The 19,191-nt window shown below is 42.6% G+C and overlaps 1 long non-coding RNA gene across 2 annotated transcripts in view; it reads right to left on the reverse strand.

The window, feature by feature from the left end:
- Positions 1 to 19,191, reverse strand: part of LOC122219511 — a 75,721-nt gene that overhangs the window by 31,124 nt on the left and 25,406 nt on the right. The window contains exons 1-3 of one of the 2 annotated variants that reach the window (XR_006202413.1): positions 16,022 to 16,111; positions 11,959 to 12,145; positions 6,926 to 7,003 (exon numbers count right to left, since the gene is read on the reverse strand). This is a non-coding gene — a long non-coding RNA (uncharacterized LOC122219511). Of the gene's footprint in view, positions 1 to 6,925; positions 7,004 to 11,958; positions 12,146 to 16,021; positions 16,112 to 19,191 lie in introns of those variants that run through there. The other variant, XR_006202412.1, reaches the window with a different exon arrangement.

The raw sequence follows: 19,191 nt of genomic DNA on the forward strand, positions 1-19,191 counted from the left end.
CCTCTCTCTCTGCCCCTAACCCACTTGCATTCTGTCTCTCTCTCTCTCTCAAAAGTAAATAAACATAAAAAAAAAAAAACAGTAATAATAATTTGCATTTGTTAGAGTGTCATTACAAAATGAGTCCAAAAACAAAGAAAAGATTGAGATATGGTGAACTTCATATACATAGGTTCTCTTTCTTTGGGACACAACAAAGTAAGGAATTTGTGAAGTGGGTGATTTCTGTCCACCACACATAATGTCATGTTATTACATGACATAAGCTACACTTTAGTCCTTCAACTTACAACAAATTTAGAATAGTACTTAAAAGTACTCTAAATAGGTAACAGACACTTCTAATTTGGGAAAATCTATAAGGTTATATAAAATTCAATACTGGGTCAATACATTTTGAAACAAGTCTAGTAAATATAACACATAAACCTTGCCCAATTGGTAACTAAAGCCGTTGCTTTAAAAGCCAGCCTATGAAATTATGACATTGCATGTAACTTATGAACAATTTCTCATAGGTTCATTTTGCTTTGTTTCCTTCCAGAAGTATTACTACACTTCCTTTTGAACAGCCTTACATAGACCTTCCATTTTTAAAGGCCTATTGCTGCCTTGGGATATAATATAACTAATAAACAAACAAAAATTTTAAGAGAGTGACATCACCACACCCGGGTGGCTCAGTCGTTTCAGCCTCTGACTCTTGATTTCGGCTCAGGTCATGATCGCATGGTTCCTGGGTTCAAGTCTCGTGTTGGGCTCTGTGCTGATGGCATGGAGCTTGGTTGGGATTCTCTGCCTCCCTCTCTCTCTGCCCCTCCCTGCTCACTCTTTCTCTCTCATTCAAAAATAAATAAGTAAACATTAAAAAAAAAAAGGGAGAGAGAGAGTGATGTCACCAAGGTGGTAGAATAGGAGACTCCCTCCATCCTTCATCCCTCACAAAGAACAACAATTAGGTGGCTATTCACCAACAAAAACAGCCCTGGAAGATCTTAGTAATCCACTTGCAAAGCTTCAGTAACACAATGGAAGAAATATCTTGAGAATAACTGCACAAAAAGAAACGGGAAATGGTCTCATTTTGCCAGCATCATCCTATCCCCTAGGCCTGCACCATTCAGCACCAAGAGAGAACTCCCCAGCCTGAGACAGTTTTCCTCAACAGGAAAAGGAGAGAGGGGTGAGCAACAAGCTTCCTCAGCCTTTCGGGGCACTGCGTGAAGGACCGCTTTGGTTTCAGCCCATGCAGAGACCAGGGCAGCTGAAACATCTAGAGATGACTAGAACGAGAAGGAACAGGTACTACCAAGAGCATCCACACAGTAGGAGTGACCATGGTTCCCAGGGGCCTTCACCACTGAGGACCTCAACAGCCCTTGTAAACAACTGTGAACCCTAAGAGCTTGTATCACTGACGACTTTGTCCCAGTCCTCAGCAGACTGCTCCACAGAGGACCCCAGCAGCTCTCACCACTGAGGAAACTAATGGCCGGCACAGTCACCATGAGCCCCTGCAGCTCTTGCCGCTACAGCTCACAGAAGGAAGTCTGGAAAATTCACAAGTATGGGGAGATTGAACAACATGCTCCTAAACAATTGGGTGGACAAAGAAGAAATCAACAAATTGTCAATGCCTTGAGGCAAACAAAAATGGAAATACAACACACAAAACTCATGGGCTGCAGCAAAAACAGTTCTCAGAGGGAAGTTCATAATGATAGATACCTACAGTAAGAAAAAAGAAAGAACTCAAATAAACAACCTGTCTTTATACCACTAGAAGCCAGAAAAAAAAAAGAACAATCTAAACTCAAAGTTAGTTTGAGGACAGAAATAAAGATTAGAGTAGAAATAAATGAAATAGAGACTAGAATGACCATAGAAAAGATCAGTGAAATGAAGAGGGTTTTTTTTTCAAATATAAACAAAATTAATAAAGATTTAGCTAGAATAACTAAGGGAACAAAAGAAGATTCAAATCAAATCAGACATGAAAGATGAGACGCTATATAACTTATACCACAAAAACACAAAGGATCATGACACTATTATGAATGATTATACACCAACAAATTTGACAACCTAGAAGAAACAGAGAAATTCTTAGAAACACACGGCCTACTAAGACTGAATCAAAAGAGATAGAAAATTTGAACAGAGCAATAATGACTAAGAAATAAAAATCAGTAATAAAAAACCCGCCCAACAAAGAAAAATCCAGGACTAGATGGTTTCACTGGTGAATTCTACTGACCATTTAAAGAAGAATTAATACCATTCCTACTCTAACTTCTAAAAAATTGAAGAGGAAGGAATAGTTCCAAACTCACTCTACAAGGCCAGCATCACCCTGATTACCAAAACCAGATACTACAAGAAAAGAAAATTACAGGCCAATATTCCTAATGAACATAGATTCAAAAATATTCAACAAAATACCAGCAAACTGAATTCAATGGCACATTAAAAGAATCATACACCATGATCGAGTTGAATTTATCCCTGGGATGCAAGGATGATTCAATGTATGCTAACCAATAAATGTGATACAGCACATTAAAGAAAAGGAAAAATATAAACCATACAATCATCTTGATACAAAAAGAAGCATTTCACAAAATTCACCACCTTTTATGACAAAAAAACCCTCTTAATAAGTTAACGTATGGAAGGAATGTCCCTCAATACAATAAAAGTCATATATAACAAGCCCATATCATACTCAATGGCAAAAAGCTGAAAGCTTTTCCTCTAAGATAAGAAACAAGATAATAGTGCCTGCTCTTGTCACTTGTATTAAGTAAGTAGTAAAAGTCTCAGCCAGAGTAATTAGGCAAGAAAAAAAAAAAGCATCCAAATTAGAAAGGAAAAAGAAATATTGTCTCTATTTGTAGATGACATAATCTTATATATAGAAAACCATAAAGATGTTATCAAAAACTGTTACCATTAACAAATATAGAACAAGTGATAGGCTATAAAGTCAACATACAACAACCAATTGCATTCCTATACCCTAACAACAAACTTCCCAAAAAAGACATTAAGAAAACAATCCCGGGGCGCCTGGGTGGCTCAGTCAGTTGGGCATCCAACTTCAGCTCAGGTCATGATCTTGTGGTTCATGAGTTCCAGCGCCACATCAGGCTCTGTGCTGACAGCTCGGAGCCTGGAGCCTGCTTCAGAATCTGTGACTCCGTCTCTCTCTCTGTCCCCTCCCCAGCTCATGCTCTGTCTCTGTCCCTCAAAAACTAAATAAACGTTAAAAAAAAATAAAAATAAAAAAAAGAAAAGAAAACAATCCCATTGGGGCACCTGAATGGGTCAGTTGGTTGAGCATCCAACTCAGTTTCAGCTCAGGTCATGACCACACAGTCGGGATTGAGCTCTGCATCTGATTCTGTGCTGGGCATGAAGACTGCTTGGAGTTTTTCTCTTCCTCTCTTTCTCCGCCCCTCCCCCACACATGTGAGTGCACTCTCTCACTCTCTCTCTTTCTCAAAATAAATAAATAAATAAATAAATACAATTTAAAAAAACAATCCCATTTACAATTACATAGGCAAGAATAAAATAATTAGAAATAAATTTAACAAGGAAGTGAAAGATCTGCACGCTGAGAACTATAAAATCTTGATGAAAGAAATCAAAGAAGACACAAATAAATGCAAAGATATCCTGTGCCCATAGATTAGAACTGATACTGTTAAAATACTCATTCTATCCAAAGTGATTTAGACATTCAATGCAATGCCAATCAACATTCCGGTGGCATTTCTCACAGAAAAGACACCAAATAGCTAAAGCAACTTTGAACAAGAATAATAAAGCTGGAGGCATCTGAAGTCATAATTTCTAACTTCAAACTATATTGCAAAGCTATAGTAACCAAAACCATGTAGTGTTGGCAAAACACACACACACACACACACACACACACACACACACACACACACAGCAATGGAACACAATGGAGAACCCAGAAAGAAACCCACGCATAAAAAGTCAACGAATTTTTGACAAAAGTGCAAAGAATATACCATGGGGAAAGAAGAGTCTTTTCAATAAATAGTGTTGGGAAAAAACTGGATATCCACATGCAAAAGAATTAAATTATATTATACCAAACACAATAATCAACCCAAAAAATTCCTAGAAGAAAACACAGAGGAAAGAACTCTTGAATATTGGTGTTAGCAATAATTTTTTAAATAGATAACAGAAGCAAATAATAAATAAGTTGGACTACTTTAAATAAAAATGCCTTGCATAGCAAAGCAATTAATCAAGAAAATAAAAAGGCAAGCTATGGAATGGGAAGAAATATTTGCAAACCACATATTTAATAACGGGTTAACATCAAATCCCACCATTTGCAACAGCATGAATGAATATGAAAGATGCTATGCTAGGTGAAATAAGCCAGACACGGAGAGACAACTATCCAATTACCTCACTTGTATGTGGAATCTTTAAATTTTTTTAATATTTATTTATTTTTTGAGAGACAGAGACAGAGTGCGAGCTGGGGAGGGGGAGAGAGAGAGGGGGAGACATAGATTCTGAAGCGGGCTCCAGGCTCTGAGCTGTGACCCTAACGCTGGGCTCGAACCCACAGACTGCGAGATCATGACCTGAGCCGAGATGAAGAGTGGGACGCTTAACCGACTGAGCCACCCAGGCACTCCTAACTAGAAGAACGTTTTCATTCAGAAAATCAAACGATTCACCCATGCCTTTCTTTTCTGAAGACAAGAACTCCATTTTGCAACGTACTCCATTTCGCTTTGCAGAACTTGAAATAGAATTTTGCCATCCTGGCATCAGGCGCTTCATCCGTTTCATCCACCATCTTGTGAATTTCACAAAACAATTGCCAGAACGTTCATCGCCACGTAGTCTGTTTTTAAGATCTGGCCAGACTACTTTCAACAGACTTAGGCTCTACGTGCCGAGTGAGGAATACTGGAGGAGGAGTCATCACCGCTCCGTTTGGAGGGTGGACTATAAAAGAATGGTCTCTCAGCCAAAGAGAGAGGGGAAAATGAGAAAAGGAAGCACACCTTCTGACCACCTGATAGAGTGATAGAATGCCATCCCTCTAGCCTCCAGAATGCATCCCATAAATCATACTATGAGAAGGTTATTTAATTTTTTTTCCACTGCGTCAGACATTTTTCCCCTGCACTCAAATCCCGCCAGGCCTGTTGTGCCAAACACTCCCAGGAGACACACGGGGTGACACCGTGCGTTTTTGCAACTGCGGGGGGGAGGCAGCACAATCCTCAGCTTTAATGCAGGGCCCGTCTCCGCGCCCCAGGGCTCTGCTTCTTTGTCGATATCCTCAATGGCACAGCCCTGAATGTTACTTAGTGCTTAATGAAAAAACAGATTGCTCTGCCTAGCATCTAATAGTTGTTAATATCCTAATAACATTAATGTATGCAATATTGAGCTGACTTGTGAGGCTGACAAGAGCCTACGTGTGTGGAAATGTAATTACAGTGGAAGTTTAATGGTAAATCACTGCAGTTTCTCTCTTCCTTAATAAACTGTGAGGTACTACCGAATAAAACAGAAGCAATTAGGGGAATCAACAGGATCTTGAGCTGAGGGACAGGAGGGAACGGAAGAAATAGAACCGCTGCACCCCCAAGGTAGCTTGCATAAAACGCTGCCATTTAACAGCTGCTGAGCTTGGGTCCGTCCCCTTGCCCATCCGCCTCGAATACAGCAGTTTGATTTCTCATCAGAGGTACCTTATTTTCAACCGTGCCCAAGGACCTTAGCTATCCAGACAGCTCATTAAATTCCATCTATTATTTCTGTATTCCCCTCGTATCTATTGAAAGTGGTTATTTGTAAAACACTAACATTTTAGTTAGTTTTGTTTAAAAGCAAGAAACCCCTTATTCCCGGGATCTTTCAGCTGTGACTGTTAGATGGACAGACCAGGACACAGACGGTGCAATGAATCTAGGACAGCACATGGCACAGGTTAGGGACCCTGCTGCCCAGCAGGGAATCACAAAGGATTTAGAGAGTGACGGACCGGAGTTCATAGCTCGGCTCCAGGGCTTTAGAGCTGGGCTATTTTGGACAAGTTGCTTCGATCACTTTGATACCCCGTTTCCTGATTTATAACATGAAAATATCAGGTAATAATATTGACTTCAGGGGCACCTGGGTGGCTCAGTCCGTTAAGCGTCTGACTCTTGATCTCGGCTCAGGTCATGATCTCGCGGTTTGTGGGATCGAACCCCAAGTCGGGATGTGTGCTGACAGTGCAGAGCCTGTTTGGGATTCTCTCTTTTCCCTCTCTCTGCCCCTCCCCTGCTCACATACGAGTGCGTGCTCTCTCTCTCTCTCTCTCGCTCTCTCTCAAAATAAATAAATGAGCATTTCAAAAAATAATATCTTCATAAGGTTGCTATGAGGAACAAATTAAATAATGTACTAAACGTCTGACCTGGTACAGTTCCTGCCGCTTCTAATGCACTCAATATATATTATTAATAGTTCATTATTATATCATCAACCGTGGTATATATGTGTGTACCACCACCCTGCAGCCTCAACATGTTTGCTAGACCTTGTTCCTGCAGCGAGACTAAGTGATGGAATCATTACAGCATCTGGACAGACAGGATTATTGTAATTATACTGTCTAACCCTATTATAGGACACAGGAGGAAACGCAGTTGATCTGAATTCATACATCTAATCACTAACTGGTCAGATACAAGCTCAACACCAGGCTCTGAAACAGGCACTCAAAATACAAATATAAATAGAACACAGTCCCTATTCACCCGACATCCACCATCCTCCTATTGAACCAGACAGCTTGGAGGCAAATGAGAAATGCACCAGCCCATGCAAGTTGCTATTGACCCTCAAACCGCAAAGAGAGAGAACGTACCTCTCCGGCTGACAGTCTGAGAAGGTGTTTAGAGAAGATGACATGTGCTCTGTTGTCAGAGTCCACATACGACGGAAACTTGAAGACAAAAAAATCAGAGTACAGAAAAACAAATAGGACTATGCGCGAATATCATCAGTCATTAAGGAAATGCAGATTAAAACCCCAGCCAGATACCGCTACATCACAATTGGAATGGCTAAAATACAAAATAAAAACAAACAACTACAATTCCAACCACTGGAGAGGATGTGGAGGAACTAGATGGCTCATACACTGTTGGTGGGAATGCGAAATGGTATAGGTACTTTTAACACCAGCTTGTCAGTTTCTTATAAAGTTAAACATCCATTGAACAAATGATACAATCTTTCTCCTAGGTATACACCCGAGTGAAATTTTTTAAATTAGGTTTACATAAAAACCTCTTCATGAGCATTTAGAGTCTCTTGGGGCACCTGGTTGCTCAGTTGATTAAGGATCCGACTTTGGACCAGTCATGATCTCACGGTTCATGGGTTCAAGCCCCATGTCAGGCTCTGTGCTGACAGCTCAGAGTCTGGAACCTGCTTCGGATCCTGGGTCTCCCACTCTCTCTGCCCCTCCCCACTCACACTTGGTTTCTCTCTCTCTCTCTCTCTCTCTCTCTCTCTCTCTCTCTCTCTCAAAAATAAACATTAAAAAAAATAACCTCCCCAAACTGGAAACATCCCAAATGCCACCTCCCACCCCCGCAATGAATGAATCGATAAACACACCATGGTACATCCTTACTACGCAGCAGTAAAAAGGAACAAATTATGGATACATGTTAATAATGTGACTGAATCTCAAATGCATTACGCTCTGTGAAAGGAGGCAGGCTTAATATACTAATAACGTATGATTCCATTTGTGTGGCATTTTGGACAAGGGAAAACCATAGAGAAAGAATACAAAATCACCAGTTTCTACGGGGTCAGAGGAGGCGAACTTTAAAGGGGCAGGAAGGACACTGTGGAGTACTGGGGCAGTTCTGGATCTTGCCTGTGGTGGTAGTTACCAGACTTCAAGTATCATCAAACTTTACTCTAAAAGGGACAGATTTTACTATATGTGCATTATACCTTATTTTTCAGAAGGGCCCAAACGCACGATGTTCAAAGACCTGGAAATATAAATATTTTTTTAATGTTTTTTTATTTATTTTTGAGACAGAGAGAGACAGAGCATGGACAGGGGAGGGGCAGAGAGAGAGAGGGAGACACAGAATCCAAAGCAGGCTCCAGGCTCTGAGCTATCAGCACAGAGCCCGACGCGGGGCTCGAACTCACGGACCACGAGATCATGACCTGAGCCAAAGTCAGACGCTTAACCGACTGAGGCACCCAGGCGCCCCCCAAAGACCTGGAAATATAATGCAGGGCAGCAAACTCAGGTTTTGCAAGTATGACAAGAGAATCGGGGGGGATCACATAGCTATTGCTTCGCTAGCCACCTGGCACGTGGTAGAGATCCGAATACCATATGTAGCATGAATGAACGGTGTCGAAAGACTGGAAGTAGATAGGAGCCAACTTGCCTCCAATCATCGAATCATTGACCAAGCCCACACGCTTACATTTGGCTCAGCCATCTAATGAATATCTCTGTCGTATACATTATTTAGTGAGTCCTGTCTTCAAGGAAGGAAGAAAATGTAATAAGATGAGGTGTATAAGGGCAGCCACGGACACCGGTTCCTTATAATCTATGCCATCACACACAGCAGCCCTGGGGGTGTTTGCTGGGGAGACGGTTCTCTGTGTTCACGTCTCCAGGTGTCAGAGAGAACTTCGCTAAGGACAAACAGAAGTAACAGCAGGAACCCAGAATCCAAGGGCTGAAAATGAGAGCTATGCAATTCCACGGGTTTTATGCCATTAGGCCCACCTCAGTCAAATATTTTTTCAACAGTTTTTCCATACATATTTAGGCAGCCATCCTTGGGTACATGATACTCCAGGGTAATGTGTGAGAAGATAAGGTAATACAAAATTATTTTCATAGGAGTAAAACATCACCTCACACACGGGTCATAATCGGAAGTCAACGTCATAACTCAGGACAGACAAACACCTGGCGAGTGTAGAACCTCGTGGAGCTATGCACCCAAGTGCTGGGAAAAGGCTGGAATTAAGGGAATGAATGCAGGGAAGGGAGAGCTGTGCCTTAACAGTGTATGGTGGCATTGTTACCATATTTATTACTTCCGGAGCAGGAGGCATTTCGAGCGGTCTACTCACCATCCTTAATTAATCATCCCAGAATGCCTGACCTGCAAAGAAATATTAGCCTCTTGGAAACAATGACTTTAGAAGGTGAAGATGAGCCAGAGAGTCTAATGTCCACAAAAAGAACTCTTTTGACTATTTCAATACCGTGGTGCTCTACTCTGAAAGGATGGGTGTTCAACAACATGCAGCTCTCTTTCTAGAACGGGAACGACTTGGAGGCGTTTTGTGGGGCTTTTTGTTTTTGTTTTCGTTTTTGGTGGTTTTTTTTTTTTTTTTTTTTACATTTTTTTAAATAATACTTCTAGATAAAGGGCCAGATGGTATTAGGAGGAGGGAAGAGAGTCAGAAACAGGAAATTCGGTGTCAGGGCAAGAAAGGACGTGTAGAGAAAAAAGTTTAGAGAAGTTACTCTGTGCATCCACCGAGAATCCACACGTTGGGGTTTTATCACGACCGAGTCTTTTGAGATTCATCTGTCACTAGACAGTACTAAGCACGCTGTCTTTAAAAGAAATCTTTGTTCGGATTCCCCCCTGACAGGAAAAAGCTTCTGGGTTCACTCAACCCTATCTTTATCCTTTACAAAGGAAAACTATAGAGAGAATGGCTTTACTCCCAAGGGCTTTCCCAGGACTTCTTATTTAACTAGCTCGTCTAACCAGAGAAGTGTTCACACTCCCTCCATTCACCTGCTACAGGCCTCACACAACAAAAAAGCTTTTATTTTCTTTCCTTTGGGGTTCCTCAAAGTCTAGGTGCCCCAGAGAAGAATCCTTTGAAACGAGGTGACCTAGGTGATTGATAAAAGGGCTGGAACGTTCCAAAAGTTCCAGTGGTTATTGCTTGTTTTCCTCAACCCCACAATAGCGGAGAATACATGACCCAGATTCAAATCATCAGAAGAAGAGATTTCCAATCCTGTATCGAAACACAAAAGAAATGGCAATAGTTCTCACATTACATTTAATCGCAGAGAGCCTCTCACACCCATGGTATATGGAATGCTGACCGGCCCTTGCTTCAAAGCATCCAGATCATTGTACAAAAATGAGCATGTGATTCACTCTAAGGCGTTCCGGAAGAGAATATTCAATCTCAAAATCCAATAACCCCGGTCAACTTCTTACAGTATTCCACAGTTGAATTTTCTGATTTTTACCTCTAATCTCATGTTTATGCTCTGGATTATAATTTCATACACTGTACTGCAAAACTGCAGAACTTTTCCCAAGAAATATTACTGGGCTTGGAATAAAAATGATCGCTTCTCATTGTAATGAGTGCACCACTGCTCATCTCCTGTGTCTCAGGTACGACCCTCAGTTGCAGGCAACACAAAGTGGTCCTGGGTTATTTAAATAGAAATGTATTTATCGGAGGGGTGCCTGGGTGGCTCAGTCTGTTAAGCGTCAGACTGTTGATGTCGGCTCAGGTCATGATCTCGAGGTTCATGAGTTCAAGCCCTTTGTCAGTCTCTGTGCTGACAGCATGGAGCCTGTTTGGGATTCTCTCTCTCTCTCCCCCTCTCTCTGCCCCTTCCCTGCTTGTGCGTGTGCTCTCTCTCTCTCAAAATAAACAAACTTAAATAAAAAGAAACGTACTTATTGGAAATACGATGGGTCCACAGAATCTGCACGAGGGTGGAAAATCAGCCTCAGGAAGTATGCCAGAAGTGAAGGAATTTGGTAAAGAAGCAAGAAACAAAACAATTGCCTCGTGGCAGAAATGCCCAACTGAGACGTTACCTCAGGTCCCACAGAACACGGACGGGGCTGGACACCACACCCTCACCGCTCACAGCGAGAGCTATGAATGCATCTTCAGTCTCCCTGTCTTTGCACCTTCTGCTCCAGATTAAAATTCAGAAGCTGAAACATCTAACTGGCCAAAACCAGGTCGTGTCCTGGTATGTGCAGACTGCCGATTACTCGCACAAACCCGCTCTACGAGTCAATGTTACGACTAGAACACCTTTCTTTAAAAAGTCTTCTTTAGGGGCGCCTGGGTGGCTCAGTCGGTCAAGTGTCCGACTTCAGCTCAGGTCATGATCTCATGGTCCGTGAGTTCGAGCCCCACGTCGGGCTCTGTGCTGATGCTGGCTCAGAGCCTGGAGCCTGCTTCCGATTCTGTGTCTCCCTCTCTCTCTGCCCCTCCCCCATTCATGCTCTGTCTCTCTCTGTCTCAAAAATAAATAAAAAAAAAATTAAAAAAATAAAAAAAAAATAAAATAAAATAAAAAGTCTTCTTTAAAAATTTAAAAATAAATAAATAAATAAATAAATAAATAAATAAAGGGGACACCTGGGTGGCTCAGTCGGCTGAGCATCCGACTTTGGCTCAGGTCATGATCTCACGGCTCGTGAGTTCGAGCCCTGCGTCCGGCTCTGTGCCGACAGCTCAGAGCCTGGAGCCTGCTTCGGATTCTGTGTCTCCCTCTCTGCTCCACCCCTGTTCACACACTCTCTCTCTCTCTCTCTCTCTCTCTCTCTCCCTCTCTCCATCTCTCCCTCTCTCTCTGTCTCTCAAAAACAAATAAGAATTAAAAACAAAAAATAAGGTCTTCTTGGCAATAAAAGTCTGAAACTCCAAAGGAGGGAAAATACCTTCTTTATGTCACTACATACGACAAAGCAGTAGCCCAAATATCCACAGAGAACCATAGGATAATAGCAGAAAAATGAGCGCTGACCATTGATATGCCTCTGCTCCTCTCTTGACATTAATTTTGGCTCAAGTTTGCTCACGTTTGGTTACGCCACAAACTCCTAGGACACTCACCAGAACCAACAAAGAGATATTTCTCCCCAGCGTGGTTATTTCTTGATTACAGGGAGCGGCGGCGGCCTGGGAACAGGTGGCTTCCTTCAATCAGCTGAGTTCCTGAGAGATGAGAGGGGAGGCAGGTCTTGCAAGATCTGTCGCCGTCTGGCAGTGGCTCAGACATCCCAAGATTTTCTGTCACTTTCTGGAAAGAAGGGGACATTTCAGAAACTACAAAGCTTCTCTCAGCTTTGATTTGGTGCACAGCTCACAACAGCTGTAAAAGTTGAAAAGTTGAATCTTGGGGGATGGGTGGGGAAGAAGGTCAAGTCTGATTATAACGTGGTTTTGCTAGAGTGTATTGTTTTCAGAAGAGGGAAAAACTACTGGGTACGAATATGCAGAGAGTGAAAAACGAAAAAAAAAAACCCCAAGATGTTAGTTTTATTTCAAGCTGTAGACACGGAGCCCACAATCCCAATTACATATACGCTTCTAGGGGCAGAAGGAATAACTCTTTGTCTTTGAAATGCTCCAAGATCATCTCCGAAAACATGCACTGTTTTTAGTTTGTTTTAAACTGTCATAATCTGAATAGTGAGGGGTGGCAGTATCTAAATGCTGAACAGGTTAGTGAAACCAAAGTATTCATTAAGAATTGATGGCTGATTTTCACTGTACCCTCCTGATTCAGCAGCAAAGTGGAGAATTTTCTCTTTGGACATCACTTATTTCCTTTTACTTATTCCCTACTATAGAGAAACACACACCCCCCACTCCAAGTAATACAAACATGTCTCTGTCTTCTCTAGAGATTCAAACTGGAATTGTTTTGTTTTGTTTCCAAAAGCAATGGAGTTGTGTCTCCGAATAGCTCCCAGGTTTTTCATGGTTCTCTTGTCAGTTCACACCACTTTTGACAAGAAATGCCAGCAGGAAGGTAGCTCTATTTTAATGATTTAGGATAGGAGCTCTTGACCCCTGCTGCATGTTAGAATCACCTGAAGCACTTCAACAAAATGGATATCTGGGCCTTATTCCAGACCAGCTCAATCATAATCTCTAGACATGGAGCCCAGTCCTGGTATTTTGTTTTGAAACTCTCAGGGGAATCTAACGGGAACCTGGACTAAAAACCACTTCGCCCAGTGAGCTGCCATTTCTTTGCGGCTGAGGATCAAATTCTGTACGAAAGGATTTCTATCAGGACACAAAGAAAGAATTAAAGATAAACTATTCCTGCCTCTTTCCTCTAGAGGAACAGCTAAGCTCCTGAGCCCAGATGTAATGTAACAACAACAAAAGTCACCTTACCGTTTCCCCACACCTCTAGCTCTCTTTCTCCCTAATTAGTCTTTCTGATCCAGAAAGGGTACCTTCAACTTGTACGTTCAGTATGTCTGACCCTCTGAGATCCTGGCTCTCATGACATTACTTGCTATAAATTGTATTGTCCATCAGAGAATACAGGAATCCCAAGGCGAATGCCCTTGCCAATTTCTGGAAACATTTTTAAAGTACTTTTGAGATTCTAAGGGCGAGTTCCCCACCGGTATGCACTTGATGGGCAGAGGAAAGTCAGTTCAAAGGAGTGGAGAGCAGGCTGACACTGAGCCCAGCTGGGGCCCAACTCCCACAGCACAGAGGTACGGCTCTCCAATCTGACATTCTGATTCGGTACATCTGAGGGGAAACCCTACGATCGGCATTTTTTAATAGGAACCTCAGAAGATTCTGCAACAGATGGTCTGCAGACCACCCAGGGAAACGGGGCCATAGACTCTTCTATGAAAAGCTTTCAGAGAAACCAGGAATATTTAGGTGGGGAAAGCGAAGTTGTCTTCAAATATTTAAAAGGTCTTCCTGTTTGGGGAAAAAAAAAAAGTTAAATAGATTTTTTTAAGCCCTCTTAAGACCCCAAGAGATAGAAAAATGAAATAGGGGTTGAAAATGTAGCAAAATTGATTTGGCCTCAATTTAGAGAAGAATTTCATAGCAATCAAACCGGACTGCCTTGGAAAGCAGCATTTCTAGATTCATCCTAGAATGACTGCCACTTAGCAAAGATATGATCAAGGGGAATCAAGTTTATGGTGGGCAGATGGCTCAGTTGCCGTGTCCCTTAAAATATGAATTCACTCAGGGTAATAAAACTCCTCACCGTCCTAAATGTGTATCTCTACAGCAGGATAAGAAAACGACAGCTCAACACTTGTGCACCATATTCACTAACTCAGTTACCTAAACCACATCATTACCCCTTGACTATCTTATAGAAAGGAATCTTGAAACCAGCTTTTAAGAAATTCTAACCTAACCGGTGAATAGGGCCGCCAAGATAAAATGCTGATCAACCATTTATAACTTTAGAGTGTAGATCTAAGCTGATCTAACACAGGGATGGCTACATAGATGGATAGATAGATGGGAAGGTGGAGAGAGAGAGACAGAGACAGAGACGCATTCACTTCTGGCTAAGACAGACTAAGCACTCTCCACTCCAACTCTCGCTGAAGGCAGCTTTAAAAAAGCTGCATGGAGTGGTTCCTTGAGGACTCTGAAAAAGAAAATGGCAGCAAGTGGTTTGGATAAGACCAGAATTTAAAGTATTATGAAACAGACAACTCACCAACCTTCTTCCCCTCTGGAGTTCCATGGCCTGAATTCAAGATGGCCCAAGAACTAGAAGGGGTCCTTGGCACAGACAGAAATCCAGACAAGTATTACAGCCCTGGTTCAAGACGTGCTAAAAGGGTCTCCTAAATGTTCACAAAGAGGATGGATGTCCCATTTTATTATTATTTTTTCTTTGCTCTCCCTAGGGCCTCAGTGGAGTGATCCTAGCGCAGTGGTGGCAAAGGCTATGCATGGATCCAGCAGGAATCCTCGACTTTGAGAAAAGAAAACTTCCCCTCCAAGCAGTGGCTTGGGTTTCAAAATAAGGGAAGAAGCCCCAGTTACCTCCATTCCTCCCCCCCCCCACCTGCTCCCCCTCCCTTGACCCCAAGGAAAGTGTGCAGCACAGCAGGAGGTATTATAGCTCCAGCTTTATGGCCAGAGGACTGCAAAAGGGGAGTGGAAGGAAAGTACTGGGGAGACAGCAGAGAGGGAAGAGCTTGAGAAAACTTGCTCCCTCCAGTTGTGGATGAACTCCCGGCTTCCCTGAGCTGCATGTGCAATGATCTGAGTCTGAACAGCACACACAGAGGGCGAGAAATAAATGACAGGATAGGGCCCCCACCCCTCAAGGCCCAGGCTGGCCACATGTAGGACACGCACGACAGATTTAAAAACCATATTGACCTTGGAAGCCAACCCAAAGAAGTCTGGTCAAAACGTGTGATTTGAACCCAATCAAGTTGAATGCTGCCAGAACAAAAATATCAACATGCTCTGTAGGCTTTCCACTAGAGCCAGAGATGCAAGGTGGTATCCGAAATGTCCTCAACACACCTGGAAATTTCTCAGCACACACAGAACCTGGGACAGCTCAACTGGCATAGGAAAGAGACAGGGTGAGAAGATACAGATTTGGGAATGATCTGACAAACTTTAAAGCCCTTATTTTATATAAGTGGTCTCCAACCAGAAAGGGCGGGCGACAGAAACACCCTCGACACAAACGCAAAGATAGAAAAGTCCCAGCAAAGAAATAAAAGACATAAAGAAGAACTTAAATGGAAATTACAGAACTGAAAACTGGAAGAACTGAAATACAAATCTCCTAGCTTGGTCTCAATGACAGAATGGAAGTGGCACAAGGAAAGAGTAAAGGTGAAGATCGAAGAACAGATACTTAATTCCAACAGAAGGGGAAGGAAGCAAAGAAAGGAGGGAGGGAGAACCGGAAGGAGAAGGGGAGGGAAAGGAAGGAAAGATGGAAAGGAAGGGAAAGGAAGGGGAGGCGGAGGGGAGGGGGAAGGAAGAGATCAATGGAGCATCAGGGAACTGTGGGATAATATCAAATGGTCCCAGGCTCCTATCATCTCACGCCAGAAGGAGACAGAAAAACGTGTGGGGCTGGAAAACAAATTTTGAAGGAATTATGGCTGAAAGTTCTCCTAATCTGGTGAAATATTACCTACAAATGATCCTGCGTGCGTGCAGCCTTGGGCCCGGCAGCCAGAGGATAGAGAGCGAACCAGTCAGGGGGAGCAGCCCCAGCCTTCTGGAACCGCAGCTGCACGAGACAGAGAGAGGCCCACCCCGTTTCGAGTCAGTTTGTCTCCTCTGCGCTTCCGTAGCCGCCGCTCCCATCGCCGCCCGCGGATTGGCTGGCGCTGCCACAGGTGGGGGTGGAGCTTCTCGGGATTTCCCAGGGTTCGCACTTCCCGTCTGGCTGCCGCAAGCCCGGCTCTTCCTGGGGCGTGCTGTGACGGCGCTGCAGTGCTCGCTTGCAGGGTCGTGGCCATGCGAGGTGCGGGCGGGGGTGGCAACAGGGCGAGCTGGCCGCGGGCTCGTTCAGGGTGAGGGGTCTGCTCGCCTCCAGCCCTCTTGCTGCAGCGTTTACCTGGGGCCCCAAACAGCTGCCCTCTGCGCGCTCCTGCGCTTGCTCCTTGTTACCCGGGCCTGGGACCCCCGTCCTTCCAGAAGGAGCCCCAGGGACACGAGAGAATACGTGTTTGGGGGGAATTCCTACCTGTCACGAAACGCTGCTTCTTGAGTCTTTGGATAACGTTTTCAGGGATGAATGCTAAATAAGGCCCTTTTGGTTTTCTGTTTATAGATTATTCAAAGGATTCTAATTTCTTCGATTATATTCCTAGGCACTTTCCCACCCCACTGCCAATGTGTATTGAAGGACTAGGAGGGTATTTTTAAAGTGTCCAAGAAAATCATCTTTTCGAAAGTAACAGCGTTTGTGCCTAAATATATAGACTTCCCAAATTTAAATAGTCATGATTTTGGACCATTCCGCCACCGAATGCTATCATTAGCACAAATAGCGGGAAGGTGGCTACATATTGAAAATACATGTACAGTCTTACGTGTTCATCATACATTCTGTATTATTCAGGAGATGCTGAGTGTCTATCTGTTTCTGGCTTTCACAGTGTGGCAGTGAATAAATGGGGTAAGGTCCTGGCTTCATCGTATCAGTGTGCATATTTGAATAAAATACCACAGGCAAGCTAACAAGCACAATTGTTCCCATATTGTTGCTTTGAATATGTAGGTATTTTTGTCTTTTATTTTTTTAGAGAGCGAGCGTGAGCAGGGGAGAGGGGCAGAGGGAAAGAGAGAGAGAATCTTAAGCAGGCTCCGGGCTCAGTGCGGAGCCCAACGAGGGGCAACATCCCACGACCCCGGGATCATGATCTGAACCAAAATCAAGAGTTGGAGGTTCAACCGACCCAGACGCCTCTAGATATTTTTTTCTTAATTCTGCAAATGGTGTTGGCCTGTAGTGATCTTTACAACATCATGGAGATTGAACCAATCACATTTCTCTTCAGATATACTTCACCTGGAGAAGTTCAGGGCCATCATATACTTCACCTTCAACTGAGTGATGTTAAAAATAGCCATATGGTTTAGGTATGAATAACCCCGCTCGTTGAGCATAACACTTGCTTCTTGCCTTGAAATATTTTGCAAATTTTTGAAATTTGGGCAAATAGGTCAGGTTTACAAAAGCAAAAAAAAAAAAAAAGAAAAGAAAAAGCCACATGTTGACTCAGGTCTCGTTTTCACTCTGATCTGTGCTCTCCCAGCTGAAGTTAATAATTATACCCCTTATTTTCTTAAGCAACTTTTTAACTTTAAGAAATTACATGACTTGATTAGCACAGTTTATCTTTCGCAGGGTGGTTTGTTGGATGTCACAGTTAGCAACCCAAGGCCTGACAAATAAAGCTAAATTCTTAAAGTGAATTTTTGTTTATTCACGTCATGTCACTTTGGGTTCACTGCAAGAAAAGGGCACTAGCTACAAATTCATTCAGCGCACGAACCTGGGGGGAATTTTGTGAACTTAGTATTTTGCACTTCAGCTCTGTGGCGGAAGTCACATTTCCATGCCGGACACTCGGCATCTATGTATCGTCTCCGTTTCCTCCTTGTCTTTTCTCCTTCATCCTCTCCTTCATGCCTCCATCACACTCCCTCTGACCCACCTTTGGTCAGTTATCATCTTCCAAAATGTTTGAACTTGGTACTGAGAGCATGTGCATGCCGTCACTTCTCAAATACAATCAGGTGTGGTGCACAGCCAAGTTTAACAGACCACGGCCATTCTGTCATCACTATCACATGGGGTGCTCATGCGTCTGTTTATAGGCGTCCAGGCATGCAAATAATCCTCACCTGGCAGAAACAAGGTCCACTAATTAAAGCTGGTGGAAACTACAACAATTTCACCGAGTCCCAGAAATCATATAACCTCTCAGTCTGTTTTGAGGCATTTTTCGCTAACATTGGTTAAATAGCTCTCATTTTTTAACATTTACCTTCCTCCCACCCCCCAAGGGAGGATAGTACTATTGTAATTACACTACATTCTTCTGAGGTTCCATAACGAGCTATTATTTTGCTAATGGAATATTCAAGTAGTCTGTAGTAATTTATCAAATAGTCCTAAATCCCATTTTCTCAGTGTGAATCTTTTTGTTCACAGGTAAATTGATGTGTGGGGGGTTATCAAGGCTTTTTTGTAATTCAAATTATCCATTTCACCTCCCTTCACACACACACACACACACACACACACTACATATATATATATATATATATATATATATATATATATATATGCATGTATATATGTGCAGTCTTATAAGAGTTCTTACAAATATTTCGAATTAAAACTGTACAGACTGTGCAAGTGGTAATTTTTGCATTTTCATTTGTTTTATATTTTTTGCGTTTTGATACCTATTTTTGAAAATGCATCGAAACTGAGGCGGGGCAGGCAAACATGTAATTCGACTTTTTTCACACTACAGGCTGTTCTTTGTTTCACTACTGGCAGGAGAGTTCTATTTTAAATGAGATCCAGTGACAGGAAACCATCTCAGCTCAAGCTCTCCCACTTTCCTTCACTTTACAAGACAGGAATTTAAACTGATTCAGTTCTCATTGATATGGACACCACTTTTCAGCACAGAACTCCTCAATGTCTAATGGATTGTGCACGTATTGATGAATATATAAGGGCCCTTGAGCAAGAAAACTATGCAAACAGACCCAAGTTGGAAGAAGGGTTTTAAACTCTTTAAGCGACAGCAACAACACAAGCAAACAAATGCAAAT

Source organism: Panthera leo, chromosome B2 (assembly GCF_018350215.1).
Source record: "Panthera leo isolate Ple1 chromosome B2, P.leo_Ple1_pat1.1, whole genome shotgun sequence".
NCBI lineage: Eukaryota > Metazoa > Chordata > Mammalia > Carnivora > Felidae > Panthera > Panthera leo.